Genomic DNA, 23,598 nt, shown 5'->3' on the forward strand with positions numbered 1-23,598 from the left:
TAGTGTAGGATCTCCACTTCTCCCAACTTCTGTCGCTCACAGGATGGAATTCTGGCGGGAAGCTTGTCTTATGCACCAACATGTGCATGCCATTCAGATATCCTAACCTAATCTAGTCTCATTTGCCAACACTTGCCTCATCCCTCTAAATCCTTCCTTTTCATATACACATCCGGATGCATTTTAAATGCTGCAACTTTACCCTTCTCCACCACTTCCTCCGGAAGCTCATTCCTGACATGCACCAGCCTCTGCGTAACAAAGTTACCGCTCAGGTCCTTTTTTATACCTTTCCCCTCTCACCCCAACCCTATGCCCTCTAGCTCTGAACTTCCCCAAAACAGGGAAAAGACCTTGACTGCTTATCCTATCTATGCCTCAGATGATCTTACAAAACCTAAACAAGGTCACCTCTCATTCTCCAGGAAAAACAGCCACGGCCTATTCAGCCTCTCCCAGAGCTCAATTTCTCCAACGTTGGAAACATTCTTGTAAATATTTTTAAGAAAAACACTCTTAAGTTTCGCAATATCTAGAATTGGATAGAGTCCAGAATTGCATGCAATATTCCAAAAGTGGTTTAATGAATGTCTTACATAGCCGCAACATGACCTCCCAATTCTTATACTCAATGCCGCTATCAATAATTCAAAGCACACCAAACGCCTTCCTCACTACCCACTTAAGTACGAAGAGAAGTTGATTTGATGGAGTTATTTGCAGGCAAAGGGACGTCTCGTACGTAGGATGTTCTGAAAAATGATTTAGTGAGAGTTGAGGGCCATCGTATTCGTGTTTGAATGAAGGGTAAGCCTGGAGAGAGTAGGAAAACCTGGACGACTAGAGGTTTTGAGGCACTGGTCTTGAAAAGAAGGAGCAAATGGCATATATGAGTGGGACGAAGTGAATTCCTTGGGGAGTACAGAGGATGCTGGAGTACACTCAACAGAGAAGTCAGGATAGATAAACATGGGCAAGAGATGGCTTTGGTACACAAGATAAAGGAGATTGTAATGAGATTCTACAAGTACATGAAGGGCAAAAGAGAGAATAAGGAAGAATAGGCCCCTTAAAGATCATGTTTGTGTGGAACCACAATCGATGTGTGAGATTCCTAACTGTGTAATTCTCAGAGGTATGAACAGTCAATAAAGGTGTGGATTCGAAGGAACTGGGGGAAATAGCTAATGATGTCTTGAAAAGTGTCGACATTACAGAACAGGAGGTGTTAGAAGTCTTAAAATTCATTAACGTAAATAAATGCCCAGGACCTGCTGAAGTTTGACCAGAACTTTGGGGGAGACGAGGGAGGAAACCGAAGGGTCACCTGCAGATATATTTGTATCATGTCCAGCCACGAGTGAAGTGCCTGAAGCTTAGAGGATGGCTAATATTGTGCCATTATTTAAGAAAGGCTGCACGGAAATGTCTGTGTATTGGAGACCGGTGAGCCTGGGTAACTTGTTAGAGGGAATTCTGAAAGATAGGATAAATAAAAATTTGGAGAGGCAATGGCTCATTTGGGGGTAGTCAGCATCGCTCCGTGTGTGGGAAATCTTGTCTCATGAATTTCATTTAGAGTTTTGAAGGGATGACCAAGAAAGTACATGAGGGGAATATGTTAGAGATTGCCTGCATAGACTTTAGAAAGGTTTCTGACAAAGGCACTGAAAGGTAGGTTGTGGTTAAAGTTAAACCACATGGGACCCAGGGAGCGATAGCCAATTACATACAATTGCATACAGTTTGCATTCGCTTGACTGCAGAGGATAGTTGTTGGTGGTAGGAGTATGTTTTTCAGCCTGGATGCCTGCGACCAGCGATCGATGCCGGATCCATTGTTATTCATCACGTCTACAATTGACTTAGCTGAGAATGTAGGAGGTATGGTTCGTAAGTTTGTGGATATCTAAAACAGATTTCTGGTGGAGTGGACAGTCAGGAAGGCTGTCTGGGAATGCAGAGAGAGCTTGATTAACTGGGCCAGTAGACGAAGAAACGAGAGACAGAGTTTAATTTAGACAAGGCATTTTGATAAGGCAAATCTTAGGTAGACTCACTGAGGGTGACCTTACAGGGGTATATCGAATCATTAGAGTACCAGATAAGATAGATGGGAATCTCAAACTAGAAGGCATGGGTTTAAGGTGAGGGGGAGAGATACAAAATAGTACAGAGGGTTTTTTTTTGCACAGAGAATAGTGTGTGCCTGTAATTGGGTGCCAGATGAGTGGTGAAAATAAATGCAATTTTGTCATTAAGAAATATTTGGACAAGAACACGTTTGGGATTGGTATGGAGGGATATGGGAGAAACGCAGATAAATTGAACCAGTTTAAATGTGAATATTGGGCAGCATGGGCAAGTTGAGCCAATGGACCTGGTTCCGTGTAGTAGATATCTATGATCAGACCTTTTTTCCCCCAGGATATGGGTTCAGTGTGGCAAAAACAGTGTTTGTTTCTGATTGTTAACTGTTGAGGACGTGATATGAGTCCCCTCTGTTCATCTACTGCAGCTACATCTCTAGCTTTCATGACAGATTTGCCTGGAATATTACCCAGCAACAATATAACTATATTGTTCACAGGTCTCCCTCCCTTCAAAATATTGTCCCTTTCTCTTCTACATCTGCTGCTATCACCCTTTCTAAAAAAAAATGCTTGTATAATTCTTGAAAAATACTCCCAAGACCAACCTCCATTTTCCTTCCAAATATTTCATCATGCCATTGTATTCAAAATCCTATTTAGCACCGGGACTCCCTTCTTACATGTCCATTAATCAACCCAATCCCAGGGCCTGTCATGACAAGGATTACTTACAACACAAACAATCCATTTTCCTCCACTCATAATCTCCATTATCGCCTTTCAGGTTTTTCTTCTTGTTTGTATGGCCAGAGAGCTCACAGCCTGAAAATAAAAACGGGTAACCTTTGAGCAACTAGACTTCTCGGGACATATCATGCACACAGCATCAGTACAAGAGAAAGGCAGACAGAAATAAGCCCTGACTTGCTCTGGTAAACGAGATTGTATTGTGTATTGGAGTAAGGCGAGCAGACTCGCTGGAGTCCGAGTGGTCAACGTGACCATGTATGGAGAGGCACGAACATGCCCATAATACATCGGAGGACAGATACTAAGGGCAACCCCATGTATGTCATAGGGTTTCCATTGGATGCCAATACATTCAATTGCAAGACCGACTGTCTGAGGGCCAGCGAACATTCTGGAAGGATGCAGCAAGCAGAATAAGAAGGGTCGGCTGCCAACCTCATATGTTATTTCAGGGAGAGGTTTGCAGACCTCCAATCTGTCAGGGACCATGCCTCAAGGCCGTAAATCTGTATTTTCATCAACTTTCTGCCCCTACGCAGAGGGTGGGAATTCTAGTTGAATAACGTTAGACCAGTAACCTCCTCACCACATTCCAGGGACTCTTCTGACTATATGGGTAGTACTTCTGCTAGTGTGGTAGCTGGTATTACGTTAGATAAGGGCTGTGACAAATACATCATTGTAATTGATAAAGTATATAATGCAAGAATTCAGAGTTTTATTTCAGAAGAGCACAGATTAAGGTAATATTTGAACAACAATATTTTATGTCTTTAGTTTTTTTTAATCAAACTGTGTTGAATCTCAAGTCGACTCTGATACTTTTGTTTGTCTTACAAGTATCGCACCAAATAATTCGACTTTATGTAATAACTGGTCGAAGTGTCCAAAGCATGTTTAATATCTGGTTTACTATCAGTGTTCTGTTTGTCTGTCTGACAGTTTTCTCTCACCCTGGGCTGCATTTGTACTATTCATCACGTTCTATCTCCTGACCCCCAATCATCAGCAAAAATGCCTCATTTTTCCAGTTGGTATCCTGATTATTCGAGCCTCCAGTGACTGTGTGGAATTTGCACGTGCTCCCCGTGTCTGTAAACTTTTCCTCCAGGTGCAATGATTTCTTCCCACAGTTCAAAGATGTGCAAACTGGGGGGATTGGCAATGCTAAATTGCTCAAAGTGTCCAAACATGTGCAGGTTAGGAAGATTAGTGATCAGAAATGCGGGATTATAGGGATAAAGTAGGGGAATGGGTCTGGAGGCTTGCCGTTTGGAGTGTTGTATGGACGCGATGGGTGAATGACCTGCTTCCACACAGTCAGGACTCTATCAGTTCTGATGAAGTATCACTGAAATTGAAATGTTAAATTTGTTTCTCTCTCCAAAGATGCTGGCAGGCTTGTTGACTTTCTCAAGCACTTTCCATTTCTGTCTTTTGCAGCGTCCAATGTAAACGTTGTGAGGGTGATTGATACTTTAAGCGTCAGAAACCCATTTTATTTATTAGTGTCAAAATAGCATTTTTATGAAATTATTTGACTTAATTTCGATTATTAGAGGTAAAACGCAGTGAACTAATTTCGGAAGTGCATATAAATTTAATTAAAGCCTTCCTCGATTCCTCAGATCTCAGTGAGCGAAACCAATGGTTAGCCCATGTCTGCGTGTCTTATGGAAAGACAGTAACAGAGAGAATCACTTCTGATCAATGTACATAAATAAGTCAAAAATATCACCACTGATGCACTTGCCAATTGAATAAGAAATTTCAAGTAGAATTTTGGAGTGATGCTTCTTTTGGGTTGACTATGTCTCAACGATATTGCTCGGGCAAAGTGTTCCAAATTTGAACATTGACAACCTCATATGAATATGTTAAATAACTGAGCACCCAGATTGCAAACACAAAACTATTGCTCAATGAAACTAGCCATTGCCTTCAGATCAAACTTGTTCAATTTTACCATCAGCTGGGACGAAGCAAAGTGGAGGTTCCAACTGGATAGCGATTCATTGATTTTAAGTGGGATCTCTCATAATTTTAAATAAATAAGTATGCAGCGCTACTGGCACGCACAAAAAAAAACCAGTTAGTTGTGGTGAAGAACATTACATGAACTCGAAGTTAAAAATGATGTTGGAAGTTGGTAACATTTTTGTGGAAGGAGAAAATTGATCAGTCGATTATTTGAAATCTGACGAAGCTTGGATTGTGATGAGAGCAATAATCTGATAGTTAAACTACACAACTCAATGGATCACCATTTGTATAAATGTTTAAATTTAAACCCCAAAATAACCAATGTTTTATTTTGATACTGCCATCCAGAATAGGATAGTTTTTACTGAACTTCAATATGTTCAATAGGCTAAATGCGAACATGTTTTGAGAAAGAGTTATTTTTATTGTGTTTCATGAAGAATTTCTAACAATGACACTTTGAAAGCAGCTGCACGCTATTTTGTCAAACCCTCCTCACTGAGAAACCACCAACCCTATTGCACTCCTCTGGAATGATGCTGGCTGGATTCTCCCACTCTCCGTAGCTGAGAGAATGCATCACTGGCTGATTATCCCAAAACACCCTGGCATTCTAGATACCTGTAACAACTTTAAAACCTTGTTGTGAAATCGGACAAATGACAGTCTTTGGAAACTGCCTTGCATGGTTCAGCAGTTACCTCGAGGAGATCGTCTACTTAAGGAGGTTGGTACCTGGAACAAGGACATACCTAAGTCTGTGAAGTCTGAATCATCTAGTGAATGCCCACCACTGAAAAAAAGGTCAATGACCTTTGTGCTCTGCCAATGCGAATGCCTACACTTTCTTCTGGTACCATATGCTCACTCTGTCTGCTAACTAATGCACCTCCCACCATGTCTCATGCTCCAGATTACATCGATTACAGATGCAACATTTTATCTCACTCACTATCATCCACACCAACCACCTTTGCCCCCTCTTAACCTGCTGCACTCTCTACTCACTAATTCGAGTCGCCCCTACCACCTCTCTGCATCAGCGGTCATAGATGTGGCAGACACTTTGGCTCACTGCAATCCTTTTATTTTCTCTCATTCCAAATTGTCCTAAAGAGCCAGAATCTGTGCTGGTGTGACTAACACCTGTCTCTTCATCACCATCCCAACCCCCTCCCACCACTTGTCCTAGCACTGGAAGCAGAGGACTAGGATCTCTCTGCAGTAAATGCCAAAATCGATGCCGATCGATTAAGACAGGAAAAGCAGAGGCATAGACGATAATTCGAAAGGTTTCTTGGAATTCTTGACATACAAAGGGACTTGGAAGCTTTAGTTTAGGATTCTCTTAAGGTTAAAATGCAGGTTTGGTTGGCAGTTAAGAAGACAAATGCAATTTTGAAATTTATTTCAAGAGGCCTTGAATACAAAGGCATAAATATACGACTTAGGCTGCATGAAGTTCTGGTCAGACTGCATGACCAGAAATAAATAATATTCTGGTCATGCAGAATAACCAGATTTGCACCCTGAACCTAAGGAATACTGGCATTGAAGGTGGTCCAGAAAAGGTTCAGAAGAATGATCCCAGTTTGAAAGACTTGACATATTCAGAATCATTGAGGACTTCGGGTCTTCAGTCGATGATGTTTGGAAGTATGAGAAGAGATCTTATTAAAACTGAATGTGGATAACATGTTTCCACTAGCAGGAGAGTTTAAGATCTGAGGGATCAACTGCGGAGTGAAAGGACAATCCTTTACAACTGAGATTAGGAGGAAATTGTTCAGCAAGAGGGCGTTTAATCCGTGTAATGTAATGAGTAATTGAATGCATCAAAGAAAATGATAATTATGTTCTTGATCAGGAAAGTTAAGTAGGGTTATGGATAGAAAGCATGAGCATGGGATGACGTGCCATACTAATTATGATAGAATGGTGGCAACAAAAGGACTAATTCTGCGCCGATATCTTATTGCTTTAAAATGTTTTGAATATTAATGAATGGTTCCTCAATCAGGACCTGAATACTTGACAGTTGTAAAGCGCTGCTTAATATATCCATATTTTTATTCAATGTTTGAACTCCAACAGTGGTCAGTGCACTAGACGAGACAATTTTGAGGGCACCCACACGCACACACATGTAGTTTTTCAGTGATCATTGAAGACAGAGTCCACACACAACAGGAGGAGATGCTAGTTTGCGTATCAGAAGACAACTCTGTCCTTTCACTCTGTCCCAGTAAAAGTATATGTTTCATGGGAGGAGGTAGAAAGGTGAATTAGTAAAGGGTTTGAGTGCACATATAAAACTTGCATGTCATTCAGAATGTAATGTTCAGAACAGGACACCACAGTTTCCTGAAGACAGACTTGGGATTTATACCTCGATAACACTGGAAAAAAATCCATGTGGACAGAATATATGTACAGAAGGGGAATGGAGGGGGAAGTAGGGGGAAGTAGGGGGATGGATTATTCAAGGATAGTTAGCATCGATGTCTTAACAAGAAATCGTGTTTGGCAATTTTGATTTTTTTCGCAGGAGAACTGATGACAGGAATATATTTGATGTGGCCTACGCTTACTTTACCGATGCTGCAGGTGATGAAAATCTGATATAAAATTTTAAATGATGGAGAATCTCTGCAGGCCTTGCAGCATCCGTGCAGAGAGAAACAGAGTTAATGTTTCGAGTCCAGTGCCCCTCCTTCAGAACTTCTGAATTCCATACGAAGTCTTGACAAGGTAAAATGCTCCCTCACCTAATGCTTGACTGTTGTGCATTTCTACAGCTGCTGGCATGGGAATTTCATTTTTTAAAAGCCTCGTCTGATGGTGAAACACATATCTTCACCTGTCAACTTGCCCTGCAGATCTGCAGGTAATATGCAGACTTCTTTTGGCGAATTCATTGCCTTGCCATTTTCTCAAATGTCATGAAGAATGCCACCACATTCATTTCCTCAAATTTCCATTGGGCCTGTACAAACCTAAGCATTTTCTTACTGGCCATTATTTCATGACTTGAATTTTCTTAATTAGTCTGCCGAATCAAATGGTTCATGTCTTTTTTTAACTGCATCAGTTGAAGCTTATTTTTCTTTCTCACTTTCCCTTTAAGATCTCTCGTTTAAGCCTGTACAATCCCCATTCTCATGCCGTATCTTCAAACTACAATCCTATGAGTTACAATTTCCATTCCCTGTATTTCATCTGTGTCTTGCTCTATTTTCATCTTTGTTACTTTTTTCTGCTTTATACTCCATCAACTCTACTAATTAATGTTAGCTGGAATACCTCAAATCTCGAATATTTCCATTATGCACAAATGCTATGCTAGTCTTTCAACTGCATCTGCCTTTATAGTCACCACAGGTAATCCCATTTCTGGTTTCCTTACAATTTGATTAACATGATTTATATGACCTTTTGCATATTTGTCATGGACAGGTCTCCCAGCTCAGGAATAAGCATCATTGAATAGAATCGTACAAATTTACAGTACACAAGGAGGCAAAGTAACTCATCGTGTCTGTATCCCCTCGCAAAAGAACTACCCAACTCGTCCATTCTGCAGCTCTTTCTCCCAATCCCTCTAAATTCATATATATCTGGCTCTCTTTTGAAACCTCAATGGAATGTGCATCAATCATTCTTCTAGCATTATATTCCAAATCCTAAGAAGTTGCTTCACATTTCACTTCAAGCTACTTGCTGATAATCTTGAAATTACGACCCCTAATTACTGGCATACCAATAGTGGAAACAGAAATGGTTCTTTATCCTGTCAAAATTGTTCATATTTAGGAGTACCTCAATAAGTTTATCTGTTAATGTTGTCTACTCCCAGAACAATAAGCCTAATCCATCTCATCCTTCGTTCTACATAAAATGCCTCATTCCTAGCATCATTGTTGTAAGTCTCCTTCACACTCTCTCTTCTGGACATTTCCTTAAATAAAGTGACCCGAACTGAACACAGTGTTCCATATGTGGTGTGCCCAATGATTAACAGAGGTGTTGCATCATTATTTTTCCTTTTACACTATTTATAAACCCAAGAATCCAATACGATTTTTCACAAACTGTTTCAACTTGCTCGGCAACTTCAGAAAATTATGCACTTGAATCTCATGGTCTCTCTACTCCTGTGCTCCCCTCAATGTTGCATCTTTCAGCCTGTATTGTTCACCCATATTTCTTCTATCAGAATGCATTACCTCACATTTCATTGATTTGAAATTCATCTGCCAGGCGTGCCTGCCTAATTGGCCAACTTGTCAATGTCCCTCTGATGTTGATGGGTATCATCTTCAAAATTCACTATTCTTCCTATCTCCGACAGATTTTGCCCTCGATACTCATCTCCAAATAATTTATAGAAATCAGAAAAAGCAAGGGCTCCCACCAAAGATCCCTGGGGAACTCTACTGTCAAATCGTCTCCAATCTGACAAGTTCTCATCTGTACCTACTTTCTGTTTCCAAGCTTTGAACCAAGTTCTAATCCATCTGCATAGGACTCATCAATTCACCCCAACATTTCTAATTTAAGCTGTCATGTGGCATCATGTCTTATAGTTTCTGAAAGAGCAAATATAAAACATCCAAAGCACAACACTCATTCATTACCTTTATTTTCTTGTCAACTCAATCAAATTTGTCAGACATGACCCGTTCTTGACAAAGCTCTGTTAACCATCTAGTAATTATTTTTCTAATTAACATAATTTTCTCTGCATTAACAGACAGAGAACCCATGATTTGCCTGCAGGTAGAGCATCCTTGGACTGTAATGAATAAACATGATTGCAATGCTGCCTGTCACATTTCTAGACCAGGTCCAATTTAATTTCTCTGCCTGCCTTTCAGAAAAAGCAACGTCACAGTCCTGTTATTAGATTAGAGTATGGAAACAGGCCCTTCGGCCTAACACGTTCACACTGACCTATTCCCCTAACGAGTGCGCACAATACAATGGGTAGTTCAGCATGGCCAACTCACTTAATCTGCAAGTCTTCGGATTGTGGGATGAAACACACGCAGCTACATGGAGAATGTGCAAACTCCTCACAGTCAGTCGCCTGAAGTGGGAAATGAACCCAGATACCTGATGCTGTGAGGCAGCAGTGCAAACCCCTGAGCCATCTTGCCACGCTGTTATTTCCCTGACTGTGCTCCGGGGCAAAATATCACCGCACCCACTGATTTGCTGGAGAGCTGAAATGCATGAGAAACACCACTACTCAATTCAGTCTCCTTTCTAAAGCGAAGCAGAAGGTGGAATCCAGAGCCTTTAAATGTGAGGTGATACATTTAGGCAAGACTAATTCTAGAGTGAATTATACAATGAACGGATGAGCCTTGGGAAAAGGTGACGGGCAGAGAGATCTGGGAGTGCAAGACCATTGTACCCTGAAGGTTGCTGCTTAGGTAGATAGAGTGGTCAAGAAGGCATATAGTATTCAAAGTTTGGGAGAAGATTTGTAGCTCGGGTGCTCGTTGTTGTAGTACTGTTCGCCGAGCTGGGAATTTCTGTTGCAGTCGTTTCGTCTCCTGTCTAGGTGACGTCCTCAGTGCTTGGGAGCCTCCTGTGAAGCGCATAGTGATTTGTATCTGCCGCTTCCGGTTGTCAGTTCCAGCTGTCCGCTGCAGTGGCCGGTATATTGGGTCCAGGTCGATGCGCTTATTGATTGAATCTGTGGATGAGTGCCTTGCCTCTAGGAATTCCCTGGCTGTTCTCTGTTTGGCTTGTCCTATAATAGTCGTGTTGTCCCAGTCGAAGTCATGTTGCTTGTCATCTGAGTGTGTGGCTACTAAGGCTAGCTGGTCATGTCTTTCGGGGCTAGTTGGTGTTCATTGATGCGGGTCGTTAACTGTCTTCCTGTTTGTCATATCTTGTGTTTTGTGCTGTCCTTGCATGGGACTTTGTACACTATATTGGTTTTGCTCATGCTGGGTCCTTCGTCCTGGTGAGTTGTTGTCTGAGAGTGGCTATTGGTTTGTGTGTTGCTATGAATCCTAGTGGTCGCAGTAGTCTGGCTGTCAGTTCAGAAATGTTTTTGATGCATGGTAGTGTGGCTAGTCCTTTGGATTGTGGCATGTCCTCATTCCGTTGTCTTTCCCTTAGACATCTGTTGATAAAATTGCGGGGGTATCCGTTTTGGCGAATACATTGTATAGGTGTTCTTCTTCCTCTTTTTGCAGTTCTGGTGTACTGCAGTGTGTTGTGGCCCTTTTGAACAGTGTCTTGATGCAACTTCCTTTGTGTGTGTTTGGGTGGTTGCTTTCGAAGTTTCGTACTTGTCTTTGTGTGTGGCTTTCCTGTATACCTTTGTGGGTATTCTCCGGTCGGTGTTCTTTGTACCATCACGTCTAGGAAACACCTGATCAGCGGATCCAGACACTCGATACAGTCAACACAGGAATTCTTGGACATTATCAGAAATATACACATAGATAATGAAGAAACTGTGGTCTCATTCGATGTAACGGCACTATTCACCTCTATCGACAAAACCCTAGCCAGAGAAACAATAGCCAACCTGCTGGACATACAGAACAGACAACAAGACGGGGAACCTATTAACAAAGATGCATGCTCAAACTACTGACCTGTGCCTCACAACACACTTCACATTGAACAACCAAATATATGAACAAATCAACGGCACACCCATTGGGCTCACCCATCTCTGGACTCATAGCAGAAGCGGTAATGCAAAGGTTAGAAAAAACTGTCTTACCGCAAATTCAACCCAAAGTCTGGGTCAGATATGTAGATGATACCTTTGGTAATCATTAAAAAAAACAGAAATAGAGAACACACACCGGGTCACCAACGCCACACTCACAGGAATCCAATTCCAGAGAGAGGAAGAAAAGGACAACCAGCTCCCAACCTTGGATGTCCCCTGTACTACCCACTTACTTGTGAAACATCACACCATTAAAAAGACAGCTGCGTCAACCACTTTCATCTTCCATAAATACCTGCCTGTCTCATTCCAAGAGGAATATCACAACAGGGCAGAAAGAATCAAAATAGATGTTGGCCTGCCTGTCATTCAGCTCAACATATAAGGAGCAGCATGGTCACTCAATGGTTGGTACTGCTGCCTCAGAGTGTCAGAGATTCTAGTTCCATTCCAAAATTGGGTTACAGACTGTGTGGAGTTTGTACATTCTCCACGTGTCTGCGTGGGTTTCTTCGGGATGTTCCAGTTTCATCCAACAATCCAACAATGTGTAGATTAAGTGGATTAGCTATGTTAAATTGCCATAGTGTCCAGGGATGTGCACATTAGGTGGATTAGCCACGGGAAATTTAACGTTACAGGGATAGTGTAGTGGAGTTATCTTGTTAGGATGTCCTTCACAGGGTTGGTGTCCAATCAGTAGGAGTAATGACCTGCTTCCACAATGTCGGGATTCCATGAGAAGATCCTGTCTTACACTCACTCCTCCTCAGCTCCTTTGTCAACAACATTAAAAAAAGAAACCAACTGTTTTACAACCCTTTTCGCTTCCAAAGACGTGTCATACTGGACTGAAGCATTAACTCTGTTTTTCTCTCTCTGCCAATGCTCTCAGATCTGCTATGTTTCTTCAGCAATTTCTGTTTGCAGTTCAGATCCCCTGCATCAGCAGGACTCTGGGTTTAGAACTTCCCAGAACCGTGTCAAAGGAAGAGCCTCGTGAGAAGGAGGAATTCAAGGAAATTGTGTGCTAAAGAAATCAATCTGAAGGAAAACTGATAAAACTGATAAAGGCTAATCAAGGACTATGGATCATGGGAGGTAGAACAATACAGCAGAGCCTGCGGCTCACCATATCTGTGCTGACCATGAAGCCATGCTAATCTAAACCCATTTGCCTGCCCTTTATCTGTATCCCTCTACTCCCTGCCTGCTCATCTGTGAATCCCACAATTTTATATTTAAAAAGCAACTCAAATTAATTGCCTGTTCTGTTTCCACCATTGCATTGTTTGTGCAGTCGGAGAAGAAAGAGAAGATACCCCAGCATCGTATGTACATGTATGTGCCTGTGTCTGTCTGTGTGTGTCTGCAGTGTAGTAGCCAACACGTGAAAGGCAGCTCTCTCTACCAGTTGTAGTCACTAACCTATAAATGCGAAACTTTACTTAGTATGTGAAAACACCCCTCGCCCCAACCACCCCCATCTTCTGTCTTCTGCAAAGATGTGAAAGGATCTAGAAATCAGGAGATTGGAGAACGCAAGGTCTTGTTATTTTTTAGATTAAATTCTCGACAGTGTGGAAACAGGCCCTTTGGCCCAACAAGTCCACACCAACCCCCCGAAGAGTAACCTACCCAGGTCCATTTCTCTTTGTCTAATGCACCCAACGCTATGGGTAATTTAGCCTAGCCAATTCACCTGATCTGCACATCTTTGGACGTGGGAGGAAACCGGAGCACCCAGAGGAAACCCACGCAGACACGAGGAGAATGTGCAAACTCCACACAGACAGTCGCCCGAGGCTGGAATCGAACCTGGGACCCTAGTGCGGTGAGGCAGCAGTGCTAACCCCTGGGCCACCATTCCGCTCTTATGGAACATAAAGTACACTTCATCAAATCCTCTGGGCAATATCGATTGATCAATATTTCCGCAGTTTACGCTCATTTTGTTGTCTCATTCTGTTGGTCTATATGTGATTTTTAAAGGATTTAGAACATCAACCTTTAGAGTTAGATGTTGAGATGGTACATTTGGACTAGCCAGAGACAAATAACAGTCCTTTTCAAACATAGGGATATGTTCAGTATTTTCTTTTAACTCGAGTCCATCAGACAGGTAAAGTAGGTAATTCTAAGTCGTTTTGTTCAAGTCCTTTACTTTGGCAATGACCCTGGGAGTAATTGACTCAAATGGCTCTTTTTCAAGTGCATTGTGACATTAACCCAATGTAGAGACAGAAGTTAGGTATTTTCTGATATTCTAAGCATAAGACAAAAGCATAATCATCAGCACAAGGCAAATTTGGGTGACAGACAAACGATAGAATAGCACTCCAATAACAGATCATATTGTAAATGCAATTAACAATCCCATATCATTCTCAGCAATTCCTTCCAGACGGTCATGACATTGTGGGCAACCAACCTATTAAAATCACTCAAAGATTATACTTCGCCACTTTCAGTTACCTCACACAGGATCCACTCCACCCCAGATGGCCTCAATGATTATAATGTTCTTGTGATCCATCTTCCTTTTCTGGGAATGCTCTCAAAATGACTGGGGAACGTACTCACAAGCACAAAGCCAATTTGCTTATATCTCTCTTTCTCTCTCTCTCTCTCTGTCTCTGTAACTCGATCTATCGATCTATCTATCTTTCTCTGTCTCTGTCTCTCTCTGTCTCTGTCTCTCTCTCTCTCTCTCTCTCTCTCTCTCTCTCTCATATGTGCTCCCTGAACCCCAGATACGCTGAGCTATTGGACTTCCCTGCTTTTGGACTTCCCTGAGTAATGCAACTTGTCTTGCTCTGTTGTTGCCATTAACAGCATGGCTAATAGCAGCCCTGCCAATCTGACACTACTTCCTGCTTTCATCTTTGTTAATCAGAGACTAATCTCTACGGTGTGGAAGCAAGGTATTCGGCCCATCGAATCCACTCTGAACCCTACCCAGACCCATCACCTACATTATCACTGCATTTCACATGGCTAATACGTCTAGCTTACACAACCCTAGACACTATCGGAAATTTGGCATGGCCAATCCACCTAACCAGAACATCTTTGTGTCTGTTGGGAGCAAGTAAGAACACCCAGAGGAATCCCGTGCAGACCTAGAAGAATGTGCACAGAAAGTAATCCAAGGATGGAATTGATCCTGGATCCTTTTTGCAGTGAAACATCATTGCTACCGTGGTAATGGTCTTACATAATCCAATAACACCCAAATTCTTCCAACATTGATCTGGGCATTAACTGCACTAATTACATCGTAATATTTCATGACTACCTGACACAAATGACACACTTGCCGAATTGCATTACATTGATATGATGATTTGGTCCTGTAAAATACCTCCATATGAATACTTGCATTCTATGTCCCACATTAGGAATTTCGTGTGCTACTCACAATAATACCTTACTGGACCACAGCACTATTTGTTGAAGAACTGTTCATTCTTCATTTGCAGGTTCATGAGGATGCTTCCATTCCCTCATCAGAAGTCCGTTTTAAATATAACAACAGTCTAAAACTCCTTCAGTGTCAGCCTCAGTGTGAACTATTCGTGCTGACTTTATTAACTCCGGACCTATATTCTGAGCCTGAATCAGTAAAAGCACCATGAATTCTTCTTTTCAATCTTCCTCATTCATGAGAAAAATGTCATTTATCCTAATGTCTTTTTCCCTTATTGCATTGACCTGTGCTGATCAAGTTTGCTCAGCAATTGCGACATACCATATAAAAATACTTGGAACATGTTCTTATAACTGTTCCTTCCCTTGACCCTCACTCAGGATTTCTGTGATTATAGGCAAAGCTATATCTTACAATCCAGCAGAATCCATTCCAATGGCAGATAATTTCTTGACTACCCGACTATGCCAATCCAGACTTAAATTAGGCTAATAAACAGTAACTGGTTCCTGCCGAACATATCTCAAAATCAAACTTCTTCCATTTCCCCGTGTTTGGCCCCAAAACTGGACCTCTATTCGTGTATTTTAAATGTTGTAGCTGTACCTGCATCCAACACTTCCTCCAGCAGTTCATTCCACATTTGACCAATCTCTTTGAGCAGAAAAGTCTCCCCTCATGTCCTCTTAGATCCTCTAGTCCCTCCCACGGAACTACTGCACCAGTCTTTCAAACTGCATCTAATACATATGAAGATTTGGACTGCGAAATTAATACTTCATGAACGTGATTAAAAGGCAAATATTATGAAGAATTATCACAGTACAGAAGGATGCCTTTTGGCCATCCAGTCTGTACCAGTTTTCTGGTACACTGAGCATCATTATCCCTGGGCATGTCCTGCCATTTCAGACACTATCAAAACTTCAGGAGTAAATAGTGATTCTTACATTCCAGAGGACTTCACTAAACTGCTGACATAGCTTCGGTGGGAGTTCTGGGTAATATCAGCTGTTTTCACATATGTGTATGCTTTGAAACTAAATACTACTCACATGAAAATGGCTCCTGTGACACTTGGTCTTTGAGCTTCAAACAGAGGAAAGTCAAAAGTGACTACCCGAGGGGAGAGTGATTGTCCTTGACATCACAGCTGCACCTGACCAATCGGAATCAAGAAGACCGGCCAAACAAGAGTCAATAGTTATTAGGGGAAATTGATAGCTGGAAACATGCCTAGACCGAAGGCAGACAATTGTGATAATTGGAGGTCTGTCATCTCGATTCATTTTGATGGTATTATGAATAAATTTACAGAAATTCAATGTGGAAGGCTATATACAGTAAAAAGGATAGTTCAGAAGTGTGAATCCTTAAAAAATGTAGAAAAGAAAATGTCTCCAGCTGAAATCACAACCACCTCACAGTACAAACTACATATACCAAGAAGTGAATAGAATGACATGTACAGATCTCTGTCAGTGTCATAGACTCATAGACTTTACAGTACGGAAGGAGCCCACTTGACTGATCATGTTTGTACTGCCTCCAAGCAGGTAATCAGCTAGCCCCACTCTCCAGCTATATCCCTGCACACCTCCAATTTCATCACTTTCAAATATTTATACAGCTCTCTTTTAAAACCTCCATGGTAGTTGCAACGCTGGCATCAACACAACAATGTAGAATGTTGCCCAAGTATTGCTGCAAGCATACAGCAAGATAAATCAAACCTGACCAATTATCACCACATCACTCTGCTCTCGATCATTAGTGTAGACATCATCAACAGTGTTACCTGCTCTGCAATAATCTGCTCAGTAATGTCCAGTTTGAGTCCGCCAAGACCCACTCAGCTTTTGGCCTCGTTATAGCCCTGGTGCAAAACGTAGAAAATGGAGCTGAATTGCAGAGGTGAAATGGGAGTGCCCATTGGCATCAAGGCTGTATTCAACCGACTGTGGCATTAAGGAACCCTAGCAATACCGAAATCACTTGGTATCATGAGCGACAATTTCCGCTGGTTGGAGTCATATCAGGCACGTAGGAAGAAGGCTGATGGTCCTCTGTCCAACCATCTTTAGCTGCATCATCAAGGACCTTCCATCAAACTTAAGATCACACATGGGGACGTTCGCCAATGATTTCATAATACTCAGCAGCATCCTCAGAAACTGAAGCCAACCATGTTCAAATTCAACAAGGTCTGTACAATATCCAGTTCTGGTTGTTACTGGCAAGCGTAACAATGATCATCTCCAATACGAGACAATCTAACCACTGGTCCGTGACATTCAATGGTGTTACAATGGTGAATCTCCCGCTACCAACATATTGGAGGTTGCAATTGACCAGAAGCTTAACTGGACACATTATATAAATGCAATGGCTACAAGACCAGGTCAGAGGCTAGGAATACTGCGGCAAGGAATTCATTTCCTGATACCTCAAAGCCTTCCAGCATCTACAAGGCATTAGTCATGAGTGTGATATAAATTTGGCCACTTGCCAAATGGGACTATCTCGAACAATATTCGAAAAGTTTGATCCCATCCAAGATATAGCAGCCCACTTGATTGGTCTTGCATTCACTCCCTTTATACTGATGCCCCATAGCAGCAGTGTGTGCACCACCTAAAAGATACGCTGCAGAAATTCATAAAAGACCCTCAGGCATCATCTTCCAAAGCTATGGCCACTTCCATCGAGAAAGGCAAGGGCAGGAGATGAATCATCTTCAAATTCTCCTTTTAGCTATTCATTACCCTGGCTTGGAAATATTTATTAATTTATTGATTTGTTTATTGTCATGTGAAGCAAAGTACAGTGAAAAGCGATGTTTCCAAGCAGCACATGCAGAACACAATAAGTAAGGATGTACAGAACAAAAGACTTAGACAGAGGCATCCAGGCAACATTGCACATAGTGTACAATACCCTATAAGAGAAAAGAACGTAGGAGAGATCAGCATTGTTTGAGGCGACAGAGCCCATTCATCTGCCTAATAACGCCCAGGAAAAAGGCTGTTCTGAACATACTGCTGCTTGTGTTCGGGCTTCTGCATCTTCTGTCTGATAGAAGAGGTTGAGCAAGATCATTATTCGCGTGTGAAGAGTCTTTGATGATGGTTGGCAGCTTTTCTGTGGCAGTGAGCAGTGTAACTGAAGTCCATGGTTGGAAGGTTGGCTTCTGTGATGACCTGGGCTGTGCACGCCACCCTCTGTATTTTTCGGCGATCCTGTACACAGAAGTCACCATACCAAACTGTTATACATCCAGACATTGTGCATCTGTAGAAGTTGAAGAGTGTCGTTGTGGAGATGCCAAATTTCCTGAGCCTCCTGAGGAAGAAGAGGCGTTGTTGCGCCTTTTTGACCATTGCAACTACATGGGAAGACTCCAATAGGTTGTCAGGTTATGGTTACTCTTAGGAACTTGACGCTCTCCACCCTCCAAATCTAGGTTCCGTTGATATAGATGGGGGCGAGTTATCTTCCTTTCTTACAAAAGTCAATTATCAGTTCTTTAGCTTTGCTGGCATTGAGAGTGCGGTTGTTCTCATTACACCATGTCATCAAACCCTTTATCTCCCTTCTGTATTTTGACTCATCGTTGTTAGACATTCGCCCTGTGACATGTGGTGTCATCAGCAATCTTATAGATGGCTTTCATTTGGAATTTGGCAACCGAAGCATGTGTATACAGGGAGTACAGTAGCAGGCTCAGTTCGCATTCTTGGGCAATTCCAGTGTTGAGTGTAATTGTGCAGTTACCTATCTTTGGTAATTACATTCTGTGGGTCAGAAAGCTAAGGATCCAGTTGGAGAGGGAAGAGTCGAGACCAAGGTTATAGAGGAGAAAGGGAGGACTGCAAATGCTGGAGACCAGAGTTGAAAAATGTGGTACTGGAAAAACACAGCAGGCCAGGCAGCATCCGAGGAGCAAGAGAATCGACATTTCGGGTATACGACCTTCTTCAGGAATGAGGCTGGTGTGCCAAGCGGGCTGAGATAAAAGGTAGTGGAGGGGTCGGGGGGGAATTTGGGGGAGGGGCGCTGGGAATACGATAGGTGGAAGGAGGTGAGGGTAAGGGTGATAGGTTGGAGAGGGGGGTGGGGGCGGAGAGGTCGGGAAGAAGATTGCAGGCCAAGACGGCGGTGCTGAATCCGGGGGATTGGGACTGAAGTAAGGTGGGGGAAGGGGAAATGAGGAAGCTGGAGAAATCTACATTCATCCCGTGTGGTTGGAGGGTTCCTAGGCGGAAGATGAGGAGCTCTTCCTCCTGGCGTCGTGTGGTCAGGGTCTGGCGATGGAGGAGGCCAAGAACCTGCATGTCTTTGGCAGAGTGGGAGGGAGAGTTAAAGCCACGGGACGTTTGGGTTAGTTGGTGCGGGTGTCCCAGAGATGTTCCCTGAAACGTTCTGCAAGTAGGCGGCCTGTCACAGCAATGTACAGGAGAGCACGTCGGGTGCTCTTCTGTGTTGAGTCGGTCACCCAAGATAGAAATGGAGAGGTCTAGGAAGGGGAGGGAGGCATCTGAGACGGTCCAGGTAAATTTGAGGTCGGGGTGGAAGGTGTTAGCAAAGCGGATGAAGTGTTCAACCTCCTCGTGGGAAAACGAGGTAGCGCCAATACAATCATTGATGTAGCCGAGGAAAAGGTGGGTATGGTGCCAGTGTAGCTGTGGAAGATGGATTGTAACCAAGGTTACAGAGTTTTGAAATCAGTCTCGATAGGGTAAGGACATTAATGGCAGAGCTGTGGTCAAAGATCAGGAGACTGAGGTAGGTGTCCTTGTTGTCTAGATGATCCAGGAATAGTGCAGGCCTGAGGATAGAGCATCCGATGTGGACATGTTAAGTTGTTTGGCAAATTGTAGGGGATCAAGGCAGGTGGGGAGACTGGAGTTGACATGGGCCATGACAAGCCTCTCAAAGCACTTCATTATTATTGAGGTCAGAGCCACTGAGCAATTGTTGTTAAGGCACATTGCAAGTGTTTTATTAGGTACAAGGATAATGGTGGTCTTCTTAAAGCAGGTGGGAACTAAGTCTTGTGGGAGAGGAAGGTTGAAGATGTCAGTGAATACCTCCGCCAGTTGGTCCAAACAGGGTCTGAGTGCCCAGATGGTGTACTGTAATGGCACATCGTTTTTCATGGTTTGACTCCCAGGAGGATCGGTCTGATGCCTGCAGCAGTGACTGGGAATAGGTGTATCCGGGACTGTCAGGGAGGCGTCACCACACTGCTAGCATTCTGTTCGAACTGAGCTTGGAAAGCAATGAGTGTGTTTGGGGTGGGGGTGTGTGTTGTGGGGGGAGGGGAACGTGTCTTTGCTTGGCACTTGTATGCTTCATTTTGTATCCCGTCATTTTGTATCCCGTCATTTAGACATCACCATAGGTGGCGGGAGTTTATTAGTTACGTGTCTGTAACCTGGTGTGGTATTGCCTTTTGGCACCCCTGATGCCTTGGTAGAGGTCATATATAGATTTAATGGATTGATCTTGGTCATCCGACTTTAATGCAACCTTTCTGCCTTTTACGAGGGCGTGGATTTCCAACTTCATCCAAGGTTTACGACTGGGGAGCACTCAGACTGCCTTCTTTGGTACACAGACCTCTAACCATTTCTTAATGAAGTCTGTGACAGACGTCGAACACTCATCTAGGTCTCCATCAAGTACTTGAACACTGTCCAGTGCACCGATTCCAAATATATTGCCATTTCTTCACTGTCACAGGCTCACAATCCTGGAAGTCCCTCCTAATTGTGGGTCAACTCATGGCATGGGGACAACAGTGGTTCTGGAACGCAATTCATCACCACTTTCTCACGGGCACGAGCAATGAGCATCAATTGCTGGCTAGCCAGAGACATCCAATCCCACAAACTAATAAAGAAAAATAAAATTCTTAAACATCAAAGAAGTCTATGCCTTGAACTTCAACAAATCATTTGAGGTCTGATACCATACTTCTCTTTCCGAATATTTTCCATGTTTCCAGCATCCGCAGAATTTTGTTTTTATTTGAAATTTAATGTTCATCCAGTTGTAATTTGTGGTCATTAGTTACGAGACCAGTAAACACGGTTTCGTGATTACCTTCTAATTGTACTCTTCATATACCCCAGCATTTCTTAATCTATTAATGGTTAATTAATTGAAATTACTTTCCAAAGCTGCTGTGGTGGGTTTTGAAACCATCTCTCTAAGGACAATTATCTGAGCAACGGGTGTGCTAATGCCTAACATAACCACTTTATTGCCACCAAGCACGAATCCATTGGAAAGTAATCTCAAACAGGAAGGGTTGAATGAGAATCTTAAAGTACGAGACAGCCATGTAAAGATGTTGAGATTTATGAAGCGAGTTTCAGATACGCAGACCTAAGGGACAGGTGTAAAGGGGAACAAGAGGAGGTGATAGTCTCGTGGTATTATTGACGGACTGTTAATCCAAAGATGCAGGTAATGTTCCTGGGACCGACTGGATCTCCACCATGGCAGTCGCTGCCGTTTGAATTCAACAAAAATCTGGAATTAGGGGTCTCATATCAAGCATGAAACCATTGTTGATTATTAAGACAAAAAAAAACCTATTCGCTCTCCAAAGAAGTTTAGGGAAGGAAACTACCATCCTTACCTGGACTAGCCTACATTTGCTTCCAGACCCACAGCAGTGTGGTTGACTATTAACTGCCCTCTGCAATGGATAACAAATGCTGGCCTAACCAGCGACACCTTCATCGGATAACTGAGTAAAAAAAAAACACTGGTGTCTTTTCGGGAAGGCAATCTGACTTTTTTGTCCATTTTAAGGCATAGCCACAACTATTGGAGTGATTAAGAGGCACAACAGTCTGTCGCTGAGAGAATGCATGAAGAAAGCAATAGTTGGTAGGATTGAAGTGCTTAAACAGATGTGGAGACAGTGAAGAAGGTAAGTCACAATCAATTAAGCATTCATTTCTGCGATTGCAACACAGGAATCCAACTTAGGTTCGTGAGCTCTTCGAGGGGAATATGTTTTGGTATGAGGTAGGATAGAGACAGCACGTTGAGATTGAGTTGGCTTGAGAAGTTATTGAAGGAAACGTTGGAATGGTCAAGATCGCCCAGAGATAACAATGGGTGAGTGTTTCCACAGGTCGTGAGCTAAGACCAGGGCAATGCTGATCTGTGATAGAGGTGGAAGGAGGCAGACTTGGTGACGAAATCAATACGTGGACAGCTTAAGGTCAATTGCAGCAGTCAGGCGCTAGCCCAGCTCAACTTGTGATATTCCAGGGTTGTACTGAGGAGCCTCAGAATCAAGACAGCCGATTGACCCTGCAAAAAACTGTGGGCAAAGGAAATATCTCTTATTCAGAGCTTGATATCAAGCGTGGATTGTGTCAGTGACTGCAGAAATGGGCCACTGATGTGAAACTGACAATAGCAATGTTGTAGACTAGTGTTGTGGTTTTGTTGATGTTACTGAACAGTTAAATTGAGTTGAGATTTGGTAATATGCTGACTGTAGAACTTTCAGCAGTGCAACGTAAGCAGAGAAGCATAAAGAACTGCAACTCCATCTTTGGCTAAGAATGGATAAGGAGAAATGGAGCTGAAAATGTGTTGCTGGAAAAGCGCAGCAGGTCAGGCAACATCCAGGGAACAGGAGAATCGACGTTTCGGGCATAAGCCCTTCTTCAGGAATGAGGAATGTTTGTCAGGTGAATCTGTGGCGGATATGGAAGTTTCCTTTGGGTCTTTGGAGGGAGGTGAGGGGGGAGGTGTGGGCGCAAGTCTTGCACTTCCTGCGGGTTGCAGGGGAAGGTGCCGGGAGTGGAGGTTGGGTTGGTGGGGTGTGTGGATCTGACGAGGGAGTCACGGAGGTAGTGGTCTTTACGGAATGCTGATAGGGGAGTGGAGGGAAATATATCCTTGGTGGTGGGGTCCATTTGGAGGTGGCGGAAATGACGGCAGTTGATGCGCTGTACATGGAGATTGGTGGGATGGTAGGCGAGGACCAGTGGGGTTCTGTCCTGGTGGAGGTTGGACGGGAGGAGCTCAAGGGCGGAGGAGCGGGAAGTGGAAGAGATGCGGTGGAGGGCATCGTCGACCACGTCGGGGGGGGGGGGGGGGGGGGGGGGAAATTGCGGTCCTTGAAGAAAGAGGCCATCTGGGTTGTACGTTTTTGGAACTGGTCCTCCTGGGAGCAGATGCGGCGGAGTCGAAGGAATTGGGAGAATGGGATGGCGTTTTTACAGGGGGCAGGATGGGAGGAGGTGTAGTCCAGGTAGCTGTGGGAGTCGGTCGGTTTGTAGTAGATGTCCGTGTTGATTCGGTCGCCTGAGATAGAAATAGAAAGGTCGAGGAAGAGGAGGGAGGAATCTGAGACTGTCCAGGTGAATTTGAGGTCGGGGTGGAAGGTGTTGGTGAAGTGAATGAACTGTTCAACCTCCTCGTGGAAGCACGAGGCGGCGTCGATACAGTCATCGATGTAGCGGAGGAAAAGGTGGGGGTGGGGCCAGTGTAGTTGGGGAAGATGGACTGTTCAACAAAATTCAAAAATTCTTCACATCTTTTATGACATTCAAATGCTCTGCTATCCCCTGCTAGCTATTGTCGGTGTTGCAGAGAACTCTCCG

The sequence above is a fragment of the Chiloscyllium plagiosum genome, unplaced genomic scaffold, assembly GCF_037043375.1.
Source record: "Chiloscyllium plagiosum isolate Xiang-an unplaced genomic scaffold, Cpla_swu_hap1 HiC_scaffold_35, whole genome shotgun sequence".
Classification (NCBI taxonomy): Eukaryota; Metazoa; Chordata; class Chondrichthyes; order Orectolobiformes; family Hemiscylliidae; genus Chiloscyllium; species Chiloscyllium plagiosum.